This window comes from Lygodium microphyllum, chromosome 5, assembly GCF_053477565.2.
Source record: "Lygodium microphyllum isolate KBCC chromosome 5, Lygodium_microphyllum_v1.1.10, whole genome shotgun sequence".
Taxonomy (NCBI): Eukaryota; Viridiplantae; Streptophyta; class Polypodiopsida; order Schizaeales; family Lygodiaceae; genus Lygodium; species Lygodium microphyllum.
In genome coordinates this window covers 101,001,273-101,024,119 of record NC_141139.1, presented here as the reverse complement: position 1 = coordinate 101,024,119, position 22,847 = coordinate 101,001,273, and the positions used below count along the sequence as shown (strand labels likewise).

Below are 22,847 nucleotides of genomic sequence, written 5' to 3'. Positions count from 1 at the left end.
AGTGAAATGTCTCATGCATGGCAAGTCATTATGACATAATTGGCTGGGAATCACTAGTAGATACATATTCAGTATATGCATATTTAGCAAAAGTACAAAACATAGATGCACTTGTAGAAGAGAAATGAAGATAATGCAGAGACATCTAAGAGAGTGACAAGAAGAGTGTGAATAAGTCTAAAGATACAAATTAGCCACCTCCCAGGCATGTAATGGAAGAGATTGGGTAGGATATAAAACAAGATAGCAAACAAGGGGCAAAAATAAGGGTAAATATTTAGGATATCAATTGCAGTCTAATATTGAGATAACCATGGATCTTAAGAAGGTTCTTGAAGAATGGATTTTAAACAATCAGGTGGAATTCACATTGGGAGAGGTGCTTGGCATTGCAATGCGGGAATTTCATGAAGAAATCATTGACATAATTAAGACAAAGCATCAATTTCTTGGTGATACCACTAGTGCATTACTGCAATTTGAAGAGAAAAGTGGTTTGTTGGGCATTGAGGCTGAATATGAGCATGATGTAAGTACTGGTTTATCTATGTAGAATATTGCTAATCAATGGATAGCATGTGGAAAAGAGAAGAAAGTAGCTAAAAATGCATTGTCTTAAAACAATATTTTGCATGATGGAGTAAGGAAGATGCAACAATATGGGGACGAGACTCTAGGATTTATTGCTTGGAGTCATTACACAAGAAATCACTCTGCAAGTGCTACCATTGAAACGGTAGTGAAAATAGGGGAGCGTGAAACTCCTTGTGTTTCTTTGCTAGAGGTTTGAGATTAATGTCATTGAGCATGGATTGTATGGAAATGGTGCATGGCATGTGGACACTGATCATGGTTGGCATGTGAGATAGATCTACATCTCGTGGGTTGATAGTCAAACGCCAGGCCTCGATTTACTGGAGATCTCAAGCATGAAGGAAGCAAACACTCAAAGAACTAAAAATGATTTGACTCATAAAAGTTGATTACACAAACTTAAATTCATGTAGCTACTCAATGCTTGGATCAAATTCTTAACACATCTCAGAGTTGTGCTCTCACTCCATGATACTTGTTCCAACTCTTTGACTTTAGTGCACATATCATAGTAGCCCACTACAGTCACACAATTATAGTGCTTCAACTTGAAGCCTTTTTTATTACATCAACCCTTGAAGCATTCAAATCTATTTTATTCCCCATAAGTGCCATGACAATGTTTGGACTTCCATATTTCTAAAGTTCCTTGTCCCAAAGGTTGCAAAAAAAAAAAACTATTGGCTAGTTGATGTCTACATGATCCAATGAATGCATGATGTGGAGAGCCGCATTGGGTTTCCCATCTTTAAATGATCAACTGATCCAACAAAATTTGGCTACCACATTAGGCAGATGGATGAAAGAAATTTTGTAGAGTTATTTTTAGAAGCAAATCTTATACGAAGACTCCTTGAGACGGGCGTCCCATGCCATTATCTCGAGTGCAAAGAAATTGGTTTGGTGGATTATGTTAAAGAAAATAGGAAGATGTTATAGGTGTAGGATCAATGGAAGTGCAGGGGGATTGATACAAACGAATGAGAGTGAGAGTGAGAGAGAGAGAGATAAAGAGAGAGAGAGAGAGAGAGGAAGCTTCTTGCAGAGTATGACAGTGCTTTTATTAGTTGCTTTATTTCTAAAGCTTAGCTTTATATGGAGCATTAATTATATCTATCATGCTTTTGTAGCTGTAACGTAGGGAAGAAGCAACACCTATTATTATCATGAACGAAGCTTTTTCTAAGATTTTTCTATCAAATCTGTAGACGCATTACTGCACATCATGGCGAGCTCAGCAACATCTTTACCAATCTATTGATGCTACAGAAGAAGCAACGTTTTGGCCTTCGTATGTTGTCAGCTTTCATGACAACAACAAACTCTTCATTGTTTCGTTTATATTCTTTCTAGCTGATGACACATTGTTTCGAGCATCTAAATTCCAGCTGATGACATATTATTTCGTTTATATTCTTTCCAGTTGATGAGCGTCTATATTCCAGCTGATGAAAAATTGTTTTATTTATATTATTTTCATGGGGCTCCACATGTGTTATGTTGTCTATAGAGCAGCGTCGCAAACCGTCTCTATAGACCTTGTGTTGTTCTAATGTCACTGTAACGTTTTTCTTTAAGTTTTAATGTGATAGATATACTGCTTACATCCCAAGTTCAGTTGAAGGATTTCTTGGAGATTTTATCTTTTGTAGTGATGTCGCTTATCCTTATTTTACATGTTGTATATTTAGGAGTGATAAAGCTCTTTTGATGCCTTTGAATAGGCTGTTGTAATTCAGGAGTGATGTAGCTCCTTCTCCGTTGATGTTGTAATTCAGGAGTGATGTAGCTCCTTCTTTGTTGATGTTGTAATTCCTGAGTGATGTAGCTCCTTTGATGCCTATGAATAGGCTCTTGTAAGTTCAACTTTGTAATTTTATATTTTGAATATTAATATAATGGTAGGCCTATATAGAGCTGTGGGTTTTTTCCTTGAGCCCCCAAGGGTTTTTTCATCCATAGTAAGGGACATTTATTTGAGCAGGGGTGTTAGCTATATATATAGTCTGTCTATATATAGCACCCCAGGTCCCCTCTATATATTCCTATCATGTATGCTCAGTTGATACACTTCTGGGGTTCCACTTTCGGTGTCTTGTGTCTCTCTGTTCCTCCGTTCCTCGTCTCCCTCGCGCACTGTTCAACAGATAGGTCGCCGTATACGCGCGTAGTGAGCGCTAGAAGGTCCCCAAGAACAAAAGAACTCTACTTTTTGCACACAAATCATGAAGAAAGCTTGCATGACATGAACAAGAGACCAATTGGGTGCAATCTCCCCCCATGCCTTGTGTGAGCGCTCCACAAAGCATGTATTTTATATATTATTCATCTTCAAGCTCAAAAAATAGCCCGATTTACAATTAGCATGCTTTAGCTTTTGTGTTTGCTTTTGTGGCACTAAAGAATTAAAGCTATTGGGCGCCCAAGAAGTCAGGCGGTACCCAAATACAATGTCCAATACAAGTATTTAAATCGTGCGCCCATGCGCATACAAAAATAATAAATAAATATCAAGCGCTTTAATAAATAAGCGCGATAAAATATAGGCGCCATGCCTAAGATACACGCCCATAAAAAATTGATGATAATTTGAATACACACTATCCTCCAATGCTTTCCACTGCCACCACTGCTTGCTTTACACATCAACTAAAGCATTCACAATTATTAGAAAAATAATACAATTAAATCGACAAAAGTGAATACCTAGCAGTCTTCACCTACATAAATAAATTGGTTAGAAATCAATCCTAACCTTAATTTATCACGAGTGCACACTCTAAACTCATAAACATTTAGTAATTTAAATATGTATTTTGCAGAATCACCCACTATGGAATCACCCATGTACTTACAAAATTAAAAAAACGCCCGAAAAGGATAGGCGTCCCTATCAACTTCTCACACAAAGAATTCACTTTGTATATGAGCAATAAAATTTTACAGAATCCACTGCAAAACCTCACAGAATCGACCATGGAATATGCCTCCTAGCATCAACTATGGCAGGAAGCCTTCTCCTATGAAGGTTGATGCCATAGAGAAGATTATAGATGATTTGTGTGCAAAAAATAGAGTTCTTTTGTTCTTGGGAACCTTCTGACGCTCACTACGCGCGCATACGGCGACCGATCTGTGCACCAATAATATCCACACATATGTCCAACAATTAGAACTTCTCTCGCTCCAAAAATAGACTTCAGCCTTGACAAGGTCAATTTGACTTCCTCCAAAAATAGACTTCAACCCTGATAAGGTCAATTTGACTTCCTTCAACTCTCAGCATCTCTAATATGTGAAGCCACAAAGAACCTGCATCCATGGTCGTCTAAAGAATCATCCCTCTCTTTCTCTAAGCAACCCTTGATAGGTTAGTCATCAATGAAGGGCATGGTAAGCTCAGGAATAAAATCCCGTAGAACCTTCCTCATCACATTCATCATATGGGCAACCGAATTAGTAGCTCCTTGCTGAAGCGTACACATTCGGGCAAGGCCTAAAGGTGTCTTCATCCTAATCAAATCTCTGCTCTCAAGGGAAAGCTAGAACTGATCATATCCAAAATAAATATCGCCGAGTGAAGAGATAGCTCGTCTAGCAAAAGCTTTGGCAAACCTACAATAGGTCATGTACCAACATTCCAAATAGTGACCTTGTTTACTCATTGTAAGTCATGTATGAATTTGAATGTCCCATTCTTCTTAGGAACGATGAACCATCTGTTGGAATATGGAGCTCAAGATGGCTCTAGAATCCCCACCCTGGTCCGCTTATTCAAAAGCTCTACCAAATTGGGCAGGTGAGCCGTCGGCACAGGAATAGGCCATAGATTCCAAGGGACATGCAGAAGGGTAAAAATGACCATAAGTGTCAAAACCCTAGGATCAACACATCCAATCTCATGTGGAAAGAAAGAAAAACTACAAGATCATGTAAAGGAGGTTGCATAGCAGCTCTCCTAATCATCTCATCACTATCCAAAGGTAGCGGTCCTGCAACTGGTCTAACCTTCTTATCAACTATCTTATATCTTGTATGAACTCTAGCTTCATTGCCACAACTTGAAAATTTCAACCCTTGATGAAAATACCTTTGTAAACACAATTTTTTTTGTGTATAAACAACAACATCCAAATCTTTTTGCCGAAATATGTAAGCAAGGAATACTTTTTGCTAAGAATCCTCAATACCTAAATTTATTTGAAGAATGAAATCAACAATTTCATAATACATCACCAGAGAATGGAATTGTAAGACATATGACAACTTTTGATTGTTACTATTCAGAAATACCGAAAGTTCTTCCATGGTATCTGAGCATGAAAGGCCATCATAGAGACCATCTATCCATCTTCTTCCTGCAAACACATCCAAGCATCAATTCTTTTTCTTTTCTTTTTACATACTAACTGGTAGCTCTATGCATATCAGAAATATATTGAGAAGACAAAGTACTTTCAGTGGACACACCATAAACACATGAGGAAAAACTACCAATGCCAGGAGGCGAGAGCTTTCCCTAACTCGTACCACTATCGTCTCGCAAGATAGTGGTACCTAACAAAAATTTGGCTCTCTTGTTGGAAGAGGGGAATCCCTTAAAGAATCTTTATTCTGTTGATGATTGATACAAATGGTCATGAACTGGACAACTCTCTTTCCATACTTGCTTTGGATCCGTACATAGGCAGACCCATCATCCAGAACGTTAGTCTCCATTCGAGACTCAACAATAAATGGCTGCCCCAAAATAATAGGATAAGAACAAGAGTTATGTACAAAGAAATGATAAGACTCCCATGAGATGTGACAAGTCTTAGACACAAGAATTGGATGCTTCTAGTACTGTTGTTACTATATGGACCTCAGCTTATAAGTAGTACAACTCCTGCATTCAAGTTCAGTATGTCTTGGTTGCTGCATTAGGCATAGGCCAAGGTTGCACATACCATTTTGGAAAATGATGAGGGTAAATTAGAATATTTAAGTTTTCGTTATTTTGAATCAAGATGGGTGGAGATTTAATTTTTCCTTCTTTTGAATCAAGATGGGTACAGCTATTTATTCCAGCAAGTTCAGAGCAAGGCAAAGATTCACAATTTAGCCTGGTGGGACATCACTCAAGAATCATCATACACCGCCGAGCTCTCTGGACTCCTAGCCTAGTGGAACTTCTTGTTCAAGTCCAAAAGCTTCAAAGAGGTATGTTGTTTCATTGAACCCTTCTATTTTCCTTTCCATTTAAGTTTAAATACTGTTTAAAAACAAGTTGAGATATTTGGTTATTGTCACCCTATTCATTGCCATGAGAACATGCTACTATTTGACCTGTTGTTGGTCATGACACTGCTATTCAAGGTTGTTGAGTACTGCTTCTTGCTACCAAGGACATGCTGCTGTCATTAATTGATGTGCTGTTGTTGCTGCCCCTCTGAAGGGTTTCCATATCTATACTTTATAGCCAAATGAATCCAAGATTTATTGGTGTCAAAATTGGGAGATGTGATGGGATCTCAAATGGATCCGCACTGGCTATGGCACTAGCTGGACCTCATGCTCATAATAGACAAACCCACCCACACGGCCTCGTAGTCCAGGAGCGTCTATCTGCTGCTAAAGGAGAAACTGTCCTAAAGCCTAATCTATGCATTTATAGTTTTGTAGTCCAACGTTTCTCTTTCTATAAACTCCACATAGGGAGAACCCATACACATTGGCAATAAATGCCACGATAATCACATACATGGGAGGCAACCTCTCGGTGGAATCACCACGACCCAACTACAGCTCTCCTACATTGCAGGGATTAGCCCCTTGATGTGCTGCTCAACATATAGAACAAATGAACAAACTCCACTATTTCATTTTGAACGTATTCCAGGAGATACCATGTGTCCTTACCAAATAATTCCGCAAGAAACAAACGTCTATCCTATGGCTTAGGTTGTCTTTCCACATTCAAGCGTGGGTCATCGTCATCGAAGACAAGTGCTATGCATCCAGTCCTTTGTATTCTGATACCATGGTTCACATGCACATGCAAAAGTGGATGATCCTAAAGTTCTCAAACATAATTTTCAATCAGAAACGTGTTGTGCACAACAAGCTTTCCAATGCTCATTCACTAACTTGTTGCGACGATGTAAGGATAGCACCGAGACAACACCCGTGCTACTATCCTCTTAATTAAAATACAACAAACTATATGTCATGATATGCATCAGAAAATCAGCAACAATCAGCACGCAAATCGCACCATTCAAACATCCCAACCCCCTACGTTTAGGTATTGCTTTCGCTGCATAGGTGTAGAGGTTCATTTTGTCATGTTTTGATGTATGAAAAGCGATAAATCACCAATTTGACAAGGATGTGGGGAAAACTGAGGCTAAACCTCATGCTTTGCCACTACCATACATCCACAAACAATCATTATATTTTTCCTTATTTTTGTGAAACGTATTTCTATTTTTCCCCTTATTTTTTCCATTTTCTTGATTTATTTATCAATAAAATATGCTATTTTATGATTTTTCTTGTTCCAATCACTTCAACATACTAACATTCAATGTATTTTCCATTTTCCCCCCATAGGAACACATTCCACCCACCCGAAACGACAAAACTGTCATTTTACCGCTTAAAAATTGCATTTCAAGTTTTACGGAAATTATATAGCACATGTAAATCATTGCAAAATCAATATTTTTTGATAAATAGCAATTAATCATGATGCAACCAGCACTCAAATAAATTTTCATCCAATAAGGACATCATTACCATCATAAAATACCAAAAAGCCTTCATTTTCTTCATAAAAATGGCCATACCATGTTTTTACGAAACCCGAGATGCATGAAATGACTGCATGACCAGCACACGGAGCCTCCATTACTCTCAATCCAATGCTGCACATCAATATTCAGCATCTCCATCAATCTCCATCACCATTTTCTTCAATCTCCTTCCCGATTCCTCCTTCAAGATAGTGCACATGAATAGCCCATAGAGAGGAGAGAGGGAGGAGAGAGAAATACTAGATTCTGATCTCTTCATTCAGCTAGCCATACCTCACGCGAAGACCGGCGATATGATCAGGGAAGAAGGAGCATTTGCTAGGCAATGTCTGATCTATGGGTTGCTTACAACCCCAAAATCAAGGGGGGTCCGATTTTTGCGCCGTTTTCAGCCATGGCATGCTCTCGCCTGCCACGAAAAAATTGGAGGGGAGGTTTGCCCCCTCCCAAAGGGCACCCCCTTTTGGTCCTAAGTTTTTGTCCACCTTTTCAAATCCTGGCCAATTTTTAGCCTCTTCCGCGTCCAGGCTCCGATTCGACCCTCTGAAAAATCTTGCGCGTCCGTCTCGACATCCTGCACTGACTGGTAGCTCCCAGCATCAGGCATGACAGTCGAAAAAATTATCAAACATCTGCAAGTGTCGCTCGGGCGCCTTTTGAAAGCTGTCTTTCACTTGGTGCTTAAAATCGTCCTAGCTGCAGCCGCCGCCTTCGATGTTGAACATTTTTCCCCTAGATTTTGGATTTTTTGGCAAATTTTAGGCACATCCCAAGCTCAAAACTCCACTCTCATTGGCGACCACGGGATAGGGTGACTCAGCCCGTTGAATCCCACAACAGATGTGTACAAAACAACCAAAGGAAGCATCAAGCTGATACAAAATAGATACATACTAAAATCACAGCACACTGCTCACCCTACCCCTGACAAACCCACGGCATGAAATCCATAAGGAGTAGACCTAGTATAATCTAGTAGAACACCTGAAGCTAGTCACTAACCCACTACTCCAACATGGCCAAACTAAAAAGAACTATCAAAAAGGTCGCCCTAAGTGGTGGTCTGAACTACCTACCTAACTAAGGACAACACACCCGGGAGCTCCTACTAGGCGAGGACTCCTATAGCCTGATCAAGAAGTATTTTCTTTTAGCACATTTCTTCTTTTAGGTTTTTATTTTTCCATACTTAGGCATGTAAAAAGGAGGGAGCTGAGCGTAGTGACCCAAGGAGAACAGGGCATCGGCCTTGGGTCCTGTCTCGGCACCCAGGAACCTACCAAGCCCTCGCGAGGCGACAGTTAATCCTTTTCTAATGCTCACTTTTGTTTTTCGCTCCAACCTTCCTTACTTTCTTCTTTTCCAGTGAGATGCCATCCCTAGGAAGACAAGGCATCGACCCCGGGTCTGACTCGTCCCCAGGTACCTACCAGGCCTTTGCAAGGTGATGAGCAACTGCTTATAAATTTTTCTTTCTTTGCTTTTCTATTTTTATAGGGGTTAGAACCCCTTTTTACAGATGTGTATATATTTATTGTCTTTGAGATATTCGGGGTTTCTTCCTCTCTATCATCATCATTTTTTCCTCTAGCAGGCTTCTCTAACTGCCTCACAACTAACAAGAACTCCTAGAACGGTTGCCTAGTAGGCTAGCAGAATAGAGTCACTAGGACGACTTTCTGAAACAGGTCTCTCGATGCCTGGTAATGTCTTTACAGGAGGCAACAACTACTTAGACCTCCCTCAGACATACCTAACCTAAACCTGGGACTTTATGCCTTGGACGTCGATCCCCAATCAAGAAAGAAAAATCCCCTATAAGTACACAGATACATATAGCATAAAAAGCATGTTACTCGTAAAGGAGAGATATCACCTGGATAGGGCCACGAGAAGTCTCCGCGCGACATAGGCTCCTTCCAAGCTCTTCTTTGAACCTGTCTAGCATAGGATAAAACAAGAAATCATTAACCGCACCCGTACTAAACAGACGACTGGTCCTCTTGGCCTAATGAAACAAAGCATTTCACTACAAAAACTGATCGGCCCTCTTGGTCTAACGAGATAAAACATTAAAACCTCGCAAAACTGGCCCTCTTGGCCTAATGAAATCAAACAGAATAGCACCTACACATCCCTCCCTAAAATAGTATAGATATACAATAATATGTTCCTTTCCAAGGAGAAAAAATAGGGCTCGCAGCCCTAAACTAAATGCATAAGATTATGACACATCCCTCCTGCATATATAGCAAGAGGCGTACGCATAATATGTTGTCTAATCAGCCTATGGGTCCAGGATAACAACGGTAGATGGGTCTCGGCTACTCTTTGCATCACCCATATTAACCATCGCATGCCATGTATTGCATGCTCTGATAACATTCCCCACAAGCGACCGGGTCCTGTCTCATTACTGATAGCAATATCCAAACTAGGACCACAGTTGAAGAAAAGGTCTTCTTCATAAGCAAGGTTTGCCAGTGAATCCACAAACTGATTCCAGTAACGTGGAATCAACTGAAGAGACACTCTCAGACTCTTCAAGTAGGGTCATGGCAGTTCGATGATACATACAAAAGATGGGATTCCGCACTGTGTATGTCCCATCTAGCTGATTCAAGATCAACTGGGAATCCCCTTTTACTAACAACTGTCGAATACCACCTTGCTTGGCAATATGCGGTCCCATAATCAAGGCTTTATACTCTGCCATGTTGTTAGTGAATCCTACCCCGAGATAAGCAGCTAACTTCATCGTAACTCTACGTCAGGGATCTCGGATTACTACTCTAACACTCCCCTTTTTATTAGGGCCCCTAGATGCTCCATCAAAATATAATGTGTACGTCCACAATGGGTTTACACAGCCTGCCATCACAAACTTCTCTATTCATAATTATGATAGTCAAAATTTAGCATGTTTAGAGGATGAACTAATGGCTCCATCCCACCTTCTTTATTAAACTCAAAAGGGATACTTGTCAACATTCATAAGGAGTGATGGGCAGAAGACTTTGATCTCCCACACAAAGGTTCCGTCCTCTTGCTCAATCACTTTGTATCCTTTTCTCCACCAGAGAAGTTTCCCCTGATGGTATCTCTGCTCTAGATATGGGTGCTCGAAATAAGGAATTAACCGCCCCATCAACCAGCTTTAAGCTCTTTTGCAGGTCTCAAATCAGCCCCAGCATGGACCTGCAATGCATTTCTTCGTGTTAGCATACTTAGAAATAATAAGGTTTAACCTTATTAAGATTAACCTTATTTTTAAATTCTACTCCCTGCAGATCAGCCATAGAGCCGTAGGCCTATTTTTTCCTATCCTGACAATCTTGTAGGGGCCATCCGATCTAGGTTCCAGCTTCCTTGGAAACAGCTCTCTACGCGCATCGTAGTATAAAACTAATTGCCCTTTTTTAAGGTATACTTCTTTGCTTTAAGGTCGTGCAACTACTTCATCTGATGTTTAGCTACCTCCTGGTGTAATAAGCTCTCCAATTTCAGCTCATTTAGGTGGGCTATGGTCGTGAAACGTTCAAAGAGTGCATCCTCGTCTCCCAAAGAGTGGTTAATTGCAAACCGTATGGTTGGCAAATCGATCTCGAGGGGTAACACACACTCTTCCCCATAAACTAATTTAAATGGAGTATGGCTGGTAGCTCGCTTGAACATTGTATTATATGCCCATATTGCCACATACAGCTTCCTGTCCCGGTCTCGTTTCTTCTTAGAGACTATTTTAGACAAGATACCCACAAGTTGCTTATTAGTACTTTCGACTTGTCCGTTGGCTTGCGGATTATAGGGGGTCGTTTTGTTATGCTTGATTTGCCAAGCTTCAGTTAGGCTTTTGATCACTTTATTCAAAAAGTGGATTCCACAGTCCGATACTAGTTCCTTCGGTGGACCGAAACGGTAGATAATCTACTCTAAAACGAAACTTGCAGTCTCTTTTGCATTGTCATGTCTCGTCACCTACGCTTCTGACCATTTTGTATTGTCCTGCCTTGTCACCCATGCTTCTCTTTTGCACTGTCCCACTTGCAGTATCTTTTGCATTGTCCTACCTCATCACCCGCCCTTCTGACCATTTTGTAAAATAATCAGTTGCTACTATAATGTACCTCTTCTGAGTAGTAGACGACGGGGTGATAGGACCCACAAAGTCAATGCCCCACTTCTCAAATGGAAGGATAGCCATAATAGGTGTAAGTGGGCGTTTCCTATTCTCTCTGCTGTCATATCTTTGACAAGTATCACATCTCTTAATGTACTCAAAGGAATCTTGGAAGATGGACGGCCACCAATACCTAACTCTTAAAGCTTTCTGTGTCGTCAACCGTCTAGCGAAGTGCCCTCCATATGCAGAGTCATGGCACTCTTCCAAGATGAAAGGGACCTCGTCAGGCATGACACATCGGGGGTAGATATCATCAACACCCTGCCGATATAGTGTTCCTGTGATTAAGGAAAACTTCAAAACCTGTTGTATGATTTTCCTCTTTTCTGATTTTGATAAACCAGCTCCAGTCTCTCCTATTGATAGATAATGTGCGATAGTAACATACCAAGATGGGATAGAAGCTGTATCAGTTTTAAACATTTCTTCGATATCACTTCCTTCAGCCAAAGTCTCTTTCATCTCCCCGAAATCCACAAGGCATTCCACAATACCCTACAACCTCGGTGGCTTACTCTTAATCTCATAATCAAACTCCTGCAAAGTGATTAACCACTTTGACAGACGATCAAGCGGTTGCAGCTTGTTCATAAGCAATCTAAGCCCTTCCGCCTTCGTATAGAAAACTACCTTCTCATAGAGGATGTAGTGTCTAAATTTTTTAGTCGCAAAGACCATCGCAAGGCACAACTTCTCCATGTAAGTGTAGTTAATTTCTGATATGCCCAATTTTCAACTATCAAAAGCTATCGGATGATATCATTTTTCCTCCCAGATTTGGGCTAAACAGCAGAGCTGATACTATGCATAGTGGCTGCTAAAAATATATAAAATACCTTGCCTCTTTTAGGTGCTTTTAAAACTGGTGCTTTTACTAGCTCCTATTTCACATCCTCGAAAGCTACCTGACAAGGGTCGCTCCATACAAATAAAGAGCTGAAGGATAATAAGTTCGTTAATGGCAACGTCCTTTCTGCCAAGGCATTTATAAACCTCCGATAGTATCCTATCGATGACAGAAAGCTATGTACCTCTTTCAGAGTGCGTGGTGGACTCATAGCAACTATAACCTTGATCTTTTCAGGGTCAGTTGCGATCCCTACTGAGCTAACCACATGGCCTAGCAATAGCCCATAAGGCACTCCAAAGACACTTCCGTGGATTAAGAGCGATACAAAATTGTCTACAATGCTTAAAACACTTTCTTAAGATAATCAACATCCTTTCCCTTACAGTGGCTGCCCCAAGTCATCGATAAATACTTTCAACTCATCTGGGGAGATGTCACCAAAGGTCATTTCTGCTATTCGTTGCCATGATCCAGGTGCATTGCACAAACCAAAGGCCATCACATGGTACGCAAACGTACCAAAGACAGTAATGAAAGTTGTTTTCAACTTGTCCTCTTTTGCAATTGCCATCTGGTTGTATCGTGCAAAGTAATCCATAAGCGAATGTATTTCCCTACCCGCTAATTGATCCAAAATCTGGTCAATAAATGGCAACGGGTAGTAATCCTTAGCCATCTACTTATTCAGCTCTCTAAAATCTACACATAGTCAGATCAGGTTGTTTTTCTTCTTCCTGATGACAACTGGTGAACACCATTCTATGTGTTGTACAGGGAAGATTAAACCAGCTTTCCGTAACTTCTGCAACTCCTCAAACAACCCGTCCCTCAATTCAAAAGGCATACACCTTACTTTCTGATGCACAAGACGATTGCCTTCTTTTACAGGAATAGTATGAACAGGCCGGCTGGGAGGAATGCCTTTCAGCTCATCATAACTCCAGGCAAAGATATCGCGGAATTCTTGAATCAAGGACACATAGTCCTCCCTTTCTGCTAAATTGAGCATGGAACCTAATTTAATTGGTCGTGAATCATTCGGTGTGCCAAGGTCCAACTCAATCACATCTGCGTCTCTTATCCTATCTTGCGGCTCTATTAGCTCATTTAGAGTTATCTGATAAATATTCTCTATAGTGGACCCCTCTTTAGATTCATTGATGGATGATGTCTCACTACTAGATGGATCATCTACTGTTTCTAATTCAGTAGAGGATAAAGGAGCTCTCTCACTCTGAGAAGACTCAGGGTAAGCATCGACTATTACTCGATTAGCACCTCTACCTAGAACCACTCGACCGGCAGGTATATCGACTTGATAGTCTGTTCGTAAGATCCAAGGCCTACCTAGAAATACTCGATAGCTAGGACGTCCTGCAAATCTTATTACCCTAAAGTCCAAGAAGCATTCTACACTTGCAACTGTAACATGGACTTTAGTAATGCAACCTTCTGGTTGCCTTAGACTATCATCAGCCATTGTAAGAAGGGTGGAGCTATCTTTTTGGATGCCTAGGCCCAACCTCTCCATCAACTCTGAACTCATGATATTGACGGAGGGCCCACTGTCTACGATAGCATGCTCCACTAATATTTCATCCACGTATAATGGAACCCTAGGGCAATTCTTTTCAGCATGATCAAACCAATCTTCCCCTACTCGTGCACTATAAGATATAGACCTTATACCGACGTTTAAAGCGATGAAAATACAAACAACAAAATTTTCTCCCGTCATCGCAAAAAGCGTCATTATTGACAATGCCATAGAAACGTCGCTATTGGCATCTCTATATGCGTCACTATTAGCGTCGCAAATGTGACGCAAATAGCGACGCCAATAGATAAAATTTGTGACGCGCATAGCGATGGCAATAGCGATGCGAGCAGTAAATTTGTGATGCCAATAGCGACGGTAACATGGATTAAAAAAATTTTGAAAATAGTTTATGCACTACTGTATACAAAGCGCTTGCAAACAAAAAGAATGTATACTGAAATCATAAAACTGATACATGAAATAAATACATGATCGCATAAAAAGCGATTGGTACAATCATGACAGGATATCACTAATACATAGAAAATGTCTACATAGATCAGGCGACTAAAAAATAAAGGTGTGTGAGCTCCAAGGATCCAAGGGCGAGCTAGAAATCCTCGCCCCTCAAAAGCTCATCCCGCCGCAAAGGAGCATCGAACGGATTCTGCAGAAAAAGAAACAACACTTCAATCCACCATACAATAATGCATTCAAATATCTCATGGTAACTACGGACAAGAAAGATGAGTGACTTACAGGGCCGTCGCGTCTATACAATCGGTCGATCAATGCATTGAGACCATGCCTCTCTGCATATCGAGTCTCAAGGCCTTGCGGATCGCGATTTGTAATGGAGTGTTGCAAAGAAAACAAAATGCTAACTGTTAGAAACATGATTGTCAGTACAAAGAATATTTCAAAAAAACAAATAAGTAAAACAAAAGAGAAACTTACAAAGTCCTCCAAATATGTCCTATGGCCGCCACTCCCAAGATGATGGACCACTTCGGCCTCAAGTCGTGCCCTCGCCGCCTCGTGCTGCTGACTCCAACATCCTGGAGAATCTGTAGCCTCCTCTCTCAGTCGGCGCTAGTCGTTTGCATCTAACCACTCGGGCTTTGCAGTCCCACTCTTGATTGCCTTGTGTGTGTCAAATCATCTATGTGACATGTATGCACGCATGCAATCCATCATCCAGCCCGTAGAGAATCTATCTACTGCGGTTGGCACCGAAAACTCCTTGTGCAAGGACACTACTATGTACTCCTTGCTCCCCTCCGGTATGTTCTTCCAATGATCCAAGACATTGTGCCGAAAAACTTGTTGGCACAACTCTCTCATGCAAGCCATCACCCTCCTCCGCTCCTGACCTACTATCGACTAGATATCCATAACCCCTAGGAGTCTGCCTAAGATGGGTCCTCTCCCATCTCCGTCCACGCTCCTGGGCATATCCAGGAGACCCCTCTACATCCGGTGTACCGAGGGGGGTAACCTCTCTCCGAGTGGCACCCAAAGGGGTGGCACCAAAAGGGGTGCCACCTGCTGACGGCTGCGCAAAAGCCGGAGTAACTGGAGTAGACGTCCCCACAGGTGTGACAAATCCTAGAGGTGACGCAACTCCAGCTGAACAACGAGACAAAGACACCACATCTGTGTCTCCACAGCAGCATCCCCCTGATCCCGATGCAGTCCCTCCCTTTGGCCCAAGTCGTGAGTGTCGAGATCGTCTGCTCGAAGCTGAAGCATCCGATCGCGCTGAAGCAAATCTAGCAGAGCACCCTGACGAAGAACGAGACAGCTCCTAGTCTGCCATCTCTCTGAATCTCGCAAGCTGGTCTGGAGACATGCGTGCGAAGATGTCGTGCAACTCCTCATCGCTCATCCCTCGACTCATCCTGAAAATGTCACGTGCACAAATAAAAAATGGTGTTAGAATAATCAATTTAAATTATACAAAGCACAGTAATATAAATCATTTTTAAAAAATCCCTCTTAAAGTGCATATCTTATGTACCTTTATAGGAGATCTAAACAACGAATTGAGTAAGTGGATGCTCCAAGTATGAAGTATCCTATGGTCCCATGTTAATCTCCTGACACAACTCCGCATACACTGGAAGGTCGATAGACATGTCACCACAAAAGAATGAGTCCGCCTCGTTCTCAAAAAATTCTTGGACTCTTGTATTTCCATCATTGTTAGCCGATGCGGGCTCTAAGCTTTTGACGGCCTCCACCCCTTGTAATATCGACCCCTCTATTTGCATGTTATCTTCATCTATGCTCGGAACATCGCTTTGATCATATACTCTCGCACTTCGGGGAGTTGAAGGTATAACATACCACCATCGAGGTTGTCGGGGTTTTGGATAGAAGATTACCTGTTCACAAACACGTACAAAGCGAGTTCAAACCATTGTGACATAAACCATATTGTATTACAATTAGCAAGCAAATGACTCCATGCACCTATTCACAATGGGCTGGCAACACAAAGGTGTCGCGCAAATCCGTCCATTTTTTTTCAGAATCTATTTTGAGAAATCTCGATGGACCTCGTCGAACTGTTGCTCCAGCTTCTCCAAGTACCACTTTGAACCACTGCACATCGAATAGTATCATGGAGAAGCTACGCTAATCCACCGTAATAATACTTTGCAAGTTCCCAAAATACTCCATCTCATTCACAACCGTGTTCGGATCCGTTGCTCATCGTCGGCTCTCTTGCTCGAACCTTGCCATGACACCACAGTTCATTGTGGAGCGCATTTTGTCAATACGCTCCACGTGAAAATGCCGTCCGTGCGACCACGCTGCACTATATATTTTGTACTGTACATTGAAACACTCAAATTAGATGTCGCATATAAAATTTAGATACGACAGATTCTAAACCCCTCATCACCTTTGGACTACATCCCCTCAAGAATTCCCACTCCTCCATTGAGACCTCTGTCCCTTCGCTGGATGCTGCGGTCAAGGTTCCATGCAACCATCGTGTTGACATAAACCGCGGCATCTCCTCCATGCCTTCGGGATATCGAATCGGTCGATGACGCGTACTACATCGGAATTCAGCTCGCGCTTCCTCTCGATCTTGCCTTGCAATCTGGTACTTCGCGAGCCACGTCTCCATGGAGGCATGGTGCAACATACAAAAGCGATTCACCTTCTCTTCCATTGAGGCATCCATTCTTTTTTCAACCCCATTTCCAACCACCACATCTCCAGTCAGTCTATCATCATCCTTCAGTGTCTATAGCATTTCATTGTCTGGTTCCACCGTTGGTAGCCATTGTGAGATATGCACTAACGCCTCTGACACCAACCAACCTTCGGCCATGCTACCTTCTGGCCGAGCTCGTTGTCGCACAAAGCCTTTTAGGGTTTTCATGAAGCGCTCTAGGAAGAACATCCATCGCGTATGGACAGGTCCAGCAATCTCCACTTCGTCCAAGATGCACAAGAAGGTGGACTTGTATCATGAGCATGCTAGTGGGCAGGTATTTCTCAAAGAGACAGACCGTCTCCACTGCTCCTCGCCTCGCGGATTCAATAGAGGATGTCTTAATCTCTTTCTGTGAGATCCATTGCACCAAAGTCGACAACTTGTAAATGGCCCCACGAATTTCTGGAGTAAGGCATCCTGCGATTGTGATCGGTAGCACAAACTGCCACAAATGAGAAAGCATTATGAATAATGGCCACTTTTCAAATTGCAAAATGGCCACACTAATTACAATCCATTCGTAGCACAAACCTGACATATCTTATGCCAATCATGGGATTTTAGCCCCGACAATTGGTCATCTTTAGAAAATGCGGACCTGAGAGAACGCATCATACCCATCGGAGTGCGGATAGACTTGATTACTTGCTTCACAATGCGCTCTTCTTTAGTGGACAAAACCCAAGGAGCGCGAGGAAGTTTCACATGACCATCAGCACTCGACTGCGGCCAAAGCGCCTCCATCTTACCTACCTCCTTCAAATCCATTTGTGCCCCTATAGTGTCTCTCTTACCTATGATGTGGTCCCATAGCAAGCTGCCCACATTCTTGAAAATATGCATGGGATCCAACAAGTGGTTGACCTGTAAGTGGGTCCAATATGGCAACTCGTAGAAAATTGAGAACCGTCGCATTCCATTTGGATGTGATTCTGGGTTTACCATTTTCAGCTCGTACTAGCTTGCAACGTTCATACGTGTTGGAGGTCGTCCAAGGAAACCTTCCTTGAGTTCATGATCCTCCAGCAAGAAAGTGGCATGTCCTTGATAAACCATCTTCTTCATGGTTCGTGACCTTCGGGAGTCTAGCTGTGGCCCACACAATGGACATGGATGATAACCTGAGGTAACCAGACCTATAAGGCGAGCCATGACCTAGTGAATACTTGATTGAATGAGATAAAATATAGATATTACCAGCGAGAACGGAGGTCTGCTCACTTGAGCACTCTCCCAATCCCGGAAAGTCATGCATCATCCACATGAGAATGGCTCGAATGTTGGCTGACCGCCGACCATTGCGCATGCTCATATCTTGCACAATGACCCCCTCCTCCCACAAAATCTTAAGCTCATCGACTAATGGACAAAGATACACGTCCATATTTTTTACTTTGTAGCGGCCTGGGACGAGCAAGCTAAGGATGAGATGTCCTTTCTTCGTAGAAAGCCATGGAGGGATGTTGTAGTTGACAAGCACTATAGGCCACACACTGTAAGAAGTTGAGTACAGACCGAATGGGTTTACACCATCCATTGCGAGACCAAGCCGAAGATTCCTTGGCTCTCGCGCAAATCCTGCGAAGGTAGAGTCAATGTGGCTCCATGCGCGCGAATCCGTTGATATTCGTTGAACTCCATCCGTGGACCTATTCTGCACATGCCACGTTGTCAAGCTTGCCATGTCAGACGTATGAAACATGTGGTTTATGCGGGGGATGAGCGGAAAGTGTCTGAGAACTTTTTGAGGGATGGTTTGCCCTTGCAAGTCCTGTCGATACCTGTGAGCACCACACTTTGGACATGTCTCCATAGTCTCGTATTCATCTCCAAACAGTATGCAATCGTTGATACATGCATGGATATTATTGTAGTCCATGCCAAGCTTCCGTAAAACATGTCGTGCATCATCAGAGACTCAACCATGGTATTTGCAAGTGGTAATATACGATATTTCAATAACCTGAAAAAAATCATAAAACACCTTGAAAAAGCACAAATGTTTGTAATAATAGTGTCAAAAAAAAAATCAATGAAGCCTATGTGCAAGGTACCTGAATAACTCGGTCATACTCGTATCGCTCCACCCGTATTTTGCTTGCACACTTAAGAGTGCAAGCAATGTTTTCAACCGAGATACTCGGCACCCATCATATAATGGTATGGATGCTTCCTCTCTAAGCGGATCAGATGTCTCAACATCCATGGGAATCAATGCATCGATCATTGCCTCCATCTCAGGCTCCAAGATTAAAGGTAGGTCTGGAAGGTTGTCTATCTCCTCTGGCATTGAGGGTATAGATTGGCCTTGTGAGTGGTGGATTGGCTCCTGCAATCCATCCATTGCATGTTGTCGAAGGATTGTCGAAAGTAAAGTCGCGACCACAGAGGACTTTGAATAATTTCAGGATAGGAGATCAATCTAGCGAGATCAGATTCAATTTAAAAGCTCAATTTCAGATAATATGTGACATACAATCAACTTCATCTGAATAGGAACCTCTCCAATAAACATCTTGACAAAAATTCATGTCATGTTAATAGCCTGTCTTTTCCAAAGGAACAAGGAAATCTGAAGTAAGATTTAAGGGGTTGGAATAGGATCAAGAAGGCATCTTTGTATTCAGGTATAGTTTTTGTAGATACATACAGCTCTCTTGTATAGATAAAAAAAATTTGTAACAGTCAACCAGATCTGGACAGCTGCAAATGGAGCCCATCTGGAGGCAGATCAGCCTGCTCCAGCACCAGTCATCTCATAAAAGCCGATCAAATTGGGAGTCTTTTCCCCTTTCTTCTTCCTTCTTTATACTTTTCTTAGGATTTTGAGAAAGCAGAGACAACAAACAAGGAAGTGCTTCGTTGTCTAGGATAACCTCGGTCTGAATATCATCACCGGTCACAATATTTCCAACAGTCCGCAAAGCACTCAGGAGAACAGTGGTAACTCTTGTTGATTATCTTTGTTTTGACACATCCTAGGCATTGAAGGATAGCTGACTCCGAAGGGTGCACATTGCAGACTGCAATCCTCCTATCACTTTGAATTCGAAATCACACATATGATCTTCCACAACATATCACTGAACAGCACAGAAATGCCAGTCGGATCCCTGCATTATATAGTATGGAGCCTTCAAAGATGCCTTATTGTTACCATTAAAACTGTATGCCATCTAGATCTCTACTTTATTCTTGTGCTCCTCCGTAAACATTCTTTCCTGTTAATGCTTAGACATGCGCCTTCATGAAAATCTTTTTAGACTATAAGTGCCTTCATGAAAATCCTACTGAACTATGAGCACAAGTTGTACGTGAACAACAGTAGCAAGGCCAATTGCAATGCGGCATTGGATCCACTCTGCCCAGCTATACACAGTATCAATGATGCCACCTTATCTTTTTCACAACTGTTGTTCGTCGCCATATGGTCGAGTACCGTTTCAGAGAAGATCTATTTACGCAATCACTCAAAACGCCTTCCTTTCCCCTGTTCACCTCATGTTCCTCTACTGCATCTCCTTCGTCACGTCTTCCACGAGCATAACGATCTTTACTGTCGCAGTAGCTTCCATTTCTCGCTTCGATCGTCACTGTGTCCAACAGTCGAAAAGGAATCACGGAGAGAGGAACCAAGACAAGACTAGTGGATCCGCCAAAGAGAGCGATCACAGAAACATCACATCATTGTCCTTTTACCAGCGATGAACCAACTAATTGCTTGTTCTTCTCTTCTCAGAATTCCCCCCCAAGTTGTCGAAATTGCAGAGCCCTCCGATTTCAATTCCTCCCTTCGTTGTTACTGTCATCCTCTTCCTCCTCACGGCCTGGTTCTCATCCTTTATCACCCCATTGCAGTCTTTTTTCCAAGCTCGCCGAAGCTCCCCCCTGATTTCCTTTTCCTTCCCCTACTTTTCTGCTCTCTCCTCCATTAAGCCTTTTTCCCCCCAAAAAAAGCCCTTTCAAAAATAGTCCTTCCTCAATAGCATCTAAGCAAATTAAAGGGTGCTTTTTTTTTTTGCTCTCTTTTCTACTTGTTGTCTTATAAACTTCAAAGTTTGTCGTGCCTCACCAAAGGGCTCTAGTTTGTCAGTTCTATGAAGAGAAATACTCCATGCCCTGCAAAAATTTGCAATATCTAAAGCCCACTTTTTGGCGTAGTCAAGGAGCTCTTTTGATGGCACAATGGCATCGATAAGGCCCAATTCAAGAGCCTCTTCAGCAGAGATAGACTTTGATGTCAGGATCATATCCATGGCTTTTGACAAACCAACTAATCGGGGTAGACATTGAGTGCCTCCAGCACCTGGAATGACCCCAAGTTGAAGTTCAGGCAAGATAAGCTGTGACTTGGGAGTTGCAATTCGCCCATGGCAGGACATGGCTAACTCTAAGCCTCCACCAAGCAGAATAAAGATGCAAACATAACAACTAAGTATGTACAAAAAATCAACTCCCACACACACAACTTTTGGGTGGATTTCACACCTCGGATGCGCAGCAATACGACATCCACCCCCTCTAATCCTGTGCATCCTCCGGATGGGCCAACTACCCATGATCATTATCATCAAGATCCACAAATAGATCAATCTCTTCATTGTATATTCCCTGTATTTCAGCAAGATTATCTGTCATATCATCTGTCTCTTCTACTGGAGTTTCTTCTCGTTGCTCTTTTCTTGCAAATTCTTCCAATGCATAATCCTCATCATCTCTTTTCTTGAAAATCTTGATTCTTTTTCCTGCAATAGGCACTCTAAGCACTGTCCCATCCAATTCGGTCAGCTCATATGTTGCATTGTCAAAGACATGTCTGACTATGTACGGCCCAAACCATCTTTTCACCATCTTCCGAAGTGCAGTATGCTGATTTTCAAGGCTGCTATCAAAGACTAATACTCAGTCTCCCTCTTCTATTGCTCTAGGCCGCAAGCGATGCCTGCTATCAAACTTGTCCTTATTTCTTAGTCTAGCAACCTTCAACCTGTCAATAGCTAGTTGAATATCCTCTGGTCTTCTCTCCAACTGTCAAATCCGAAGAGCTAAAAGCTCCTCTCTCGTCAAATCCTCCTGCCAAGGTAAAACTGACCAAGTCAAAGCACAAGTCTCAGTCGGCATAACCGATTTTTGATCATACATCAACTCTGCGGGCATATATCCTATGGTAACACTGTGAGTCGTACGATCAGCCCACAAAGCAAATGGTAGAAGTCTCGGCCATTCTCCAATCCGTCCTCTGCATGCTTTGGCTAATGCTTGCACTATTGGCGGATGCCCTCTTTCACTCTTCCCATTTCCCTCTGGATTGTATACTGTGGTTAGAGCCAACTTGATTCCTAGCTGAGAGAAAAACTCCCTAGCTTCATCTGCATCCAATTCACCGCGATCCGCAGTGATCTTACCCACACAGCCATACCTGCAGAAAATTTCTTCTAATAAGAACTTACACACTGCACTAGTGGTCTTCGTTCTCAAAGATCTGCCCTCAACATGATTGGTAAGATCCTCTCTAGCCAAAACAATATATCTCATCTGCCATAGACCCATAGGCATAGTAACCAAGTCAACTACCCACTTATAATGAATGCATAGGGGATAGGTCGGATGAAGCTCATCTCGATGACGCACTACCGAATACATCTGGC

General features: G+C 42.1%; 1 pseudogene; it reads right to left on the bottom strand.

Moving 5' to 3' along the window:
• The window catches only part of LOC148036205 (CBS domain-containing protein CBSX1, chloroplastic-like), a 119,466-nt pseudogene extending 97,885 nt beyond the window's left edge, over positions 1-21,581 (bottom strand).
• Between the last annotated feature and the right edge of the window lie 1,266 nt (positions 21,582-22,847).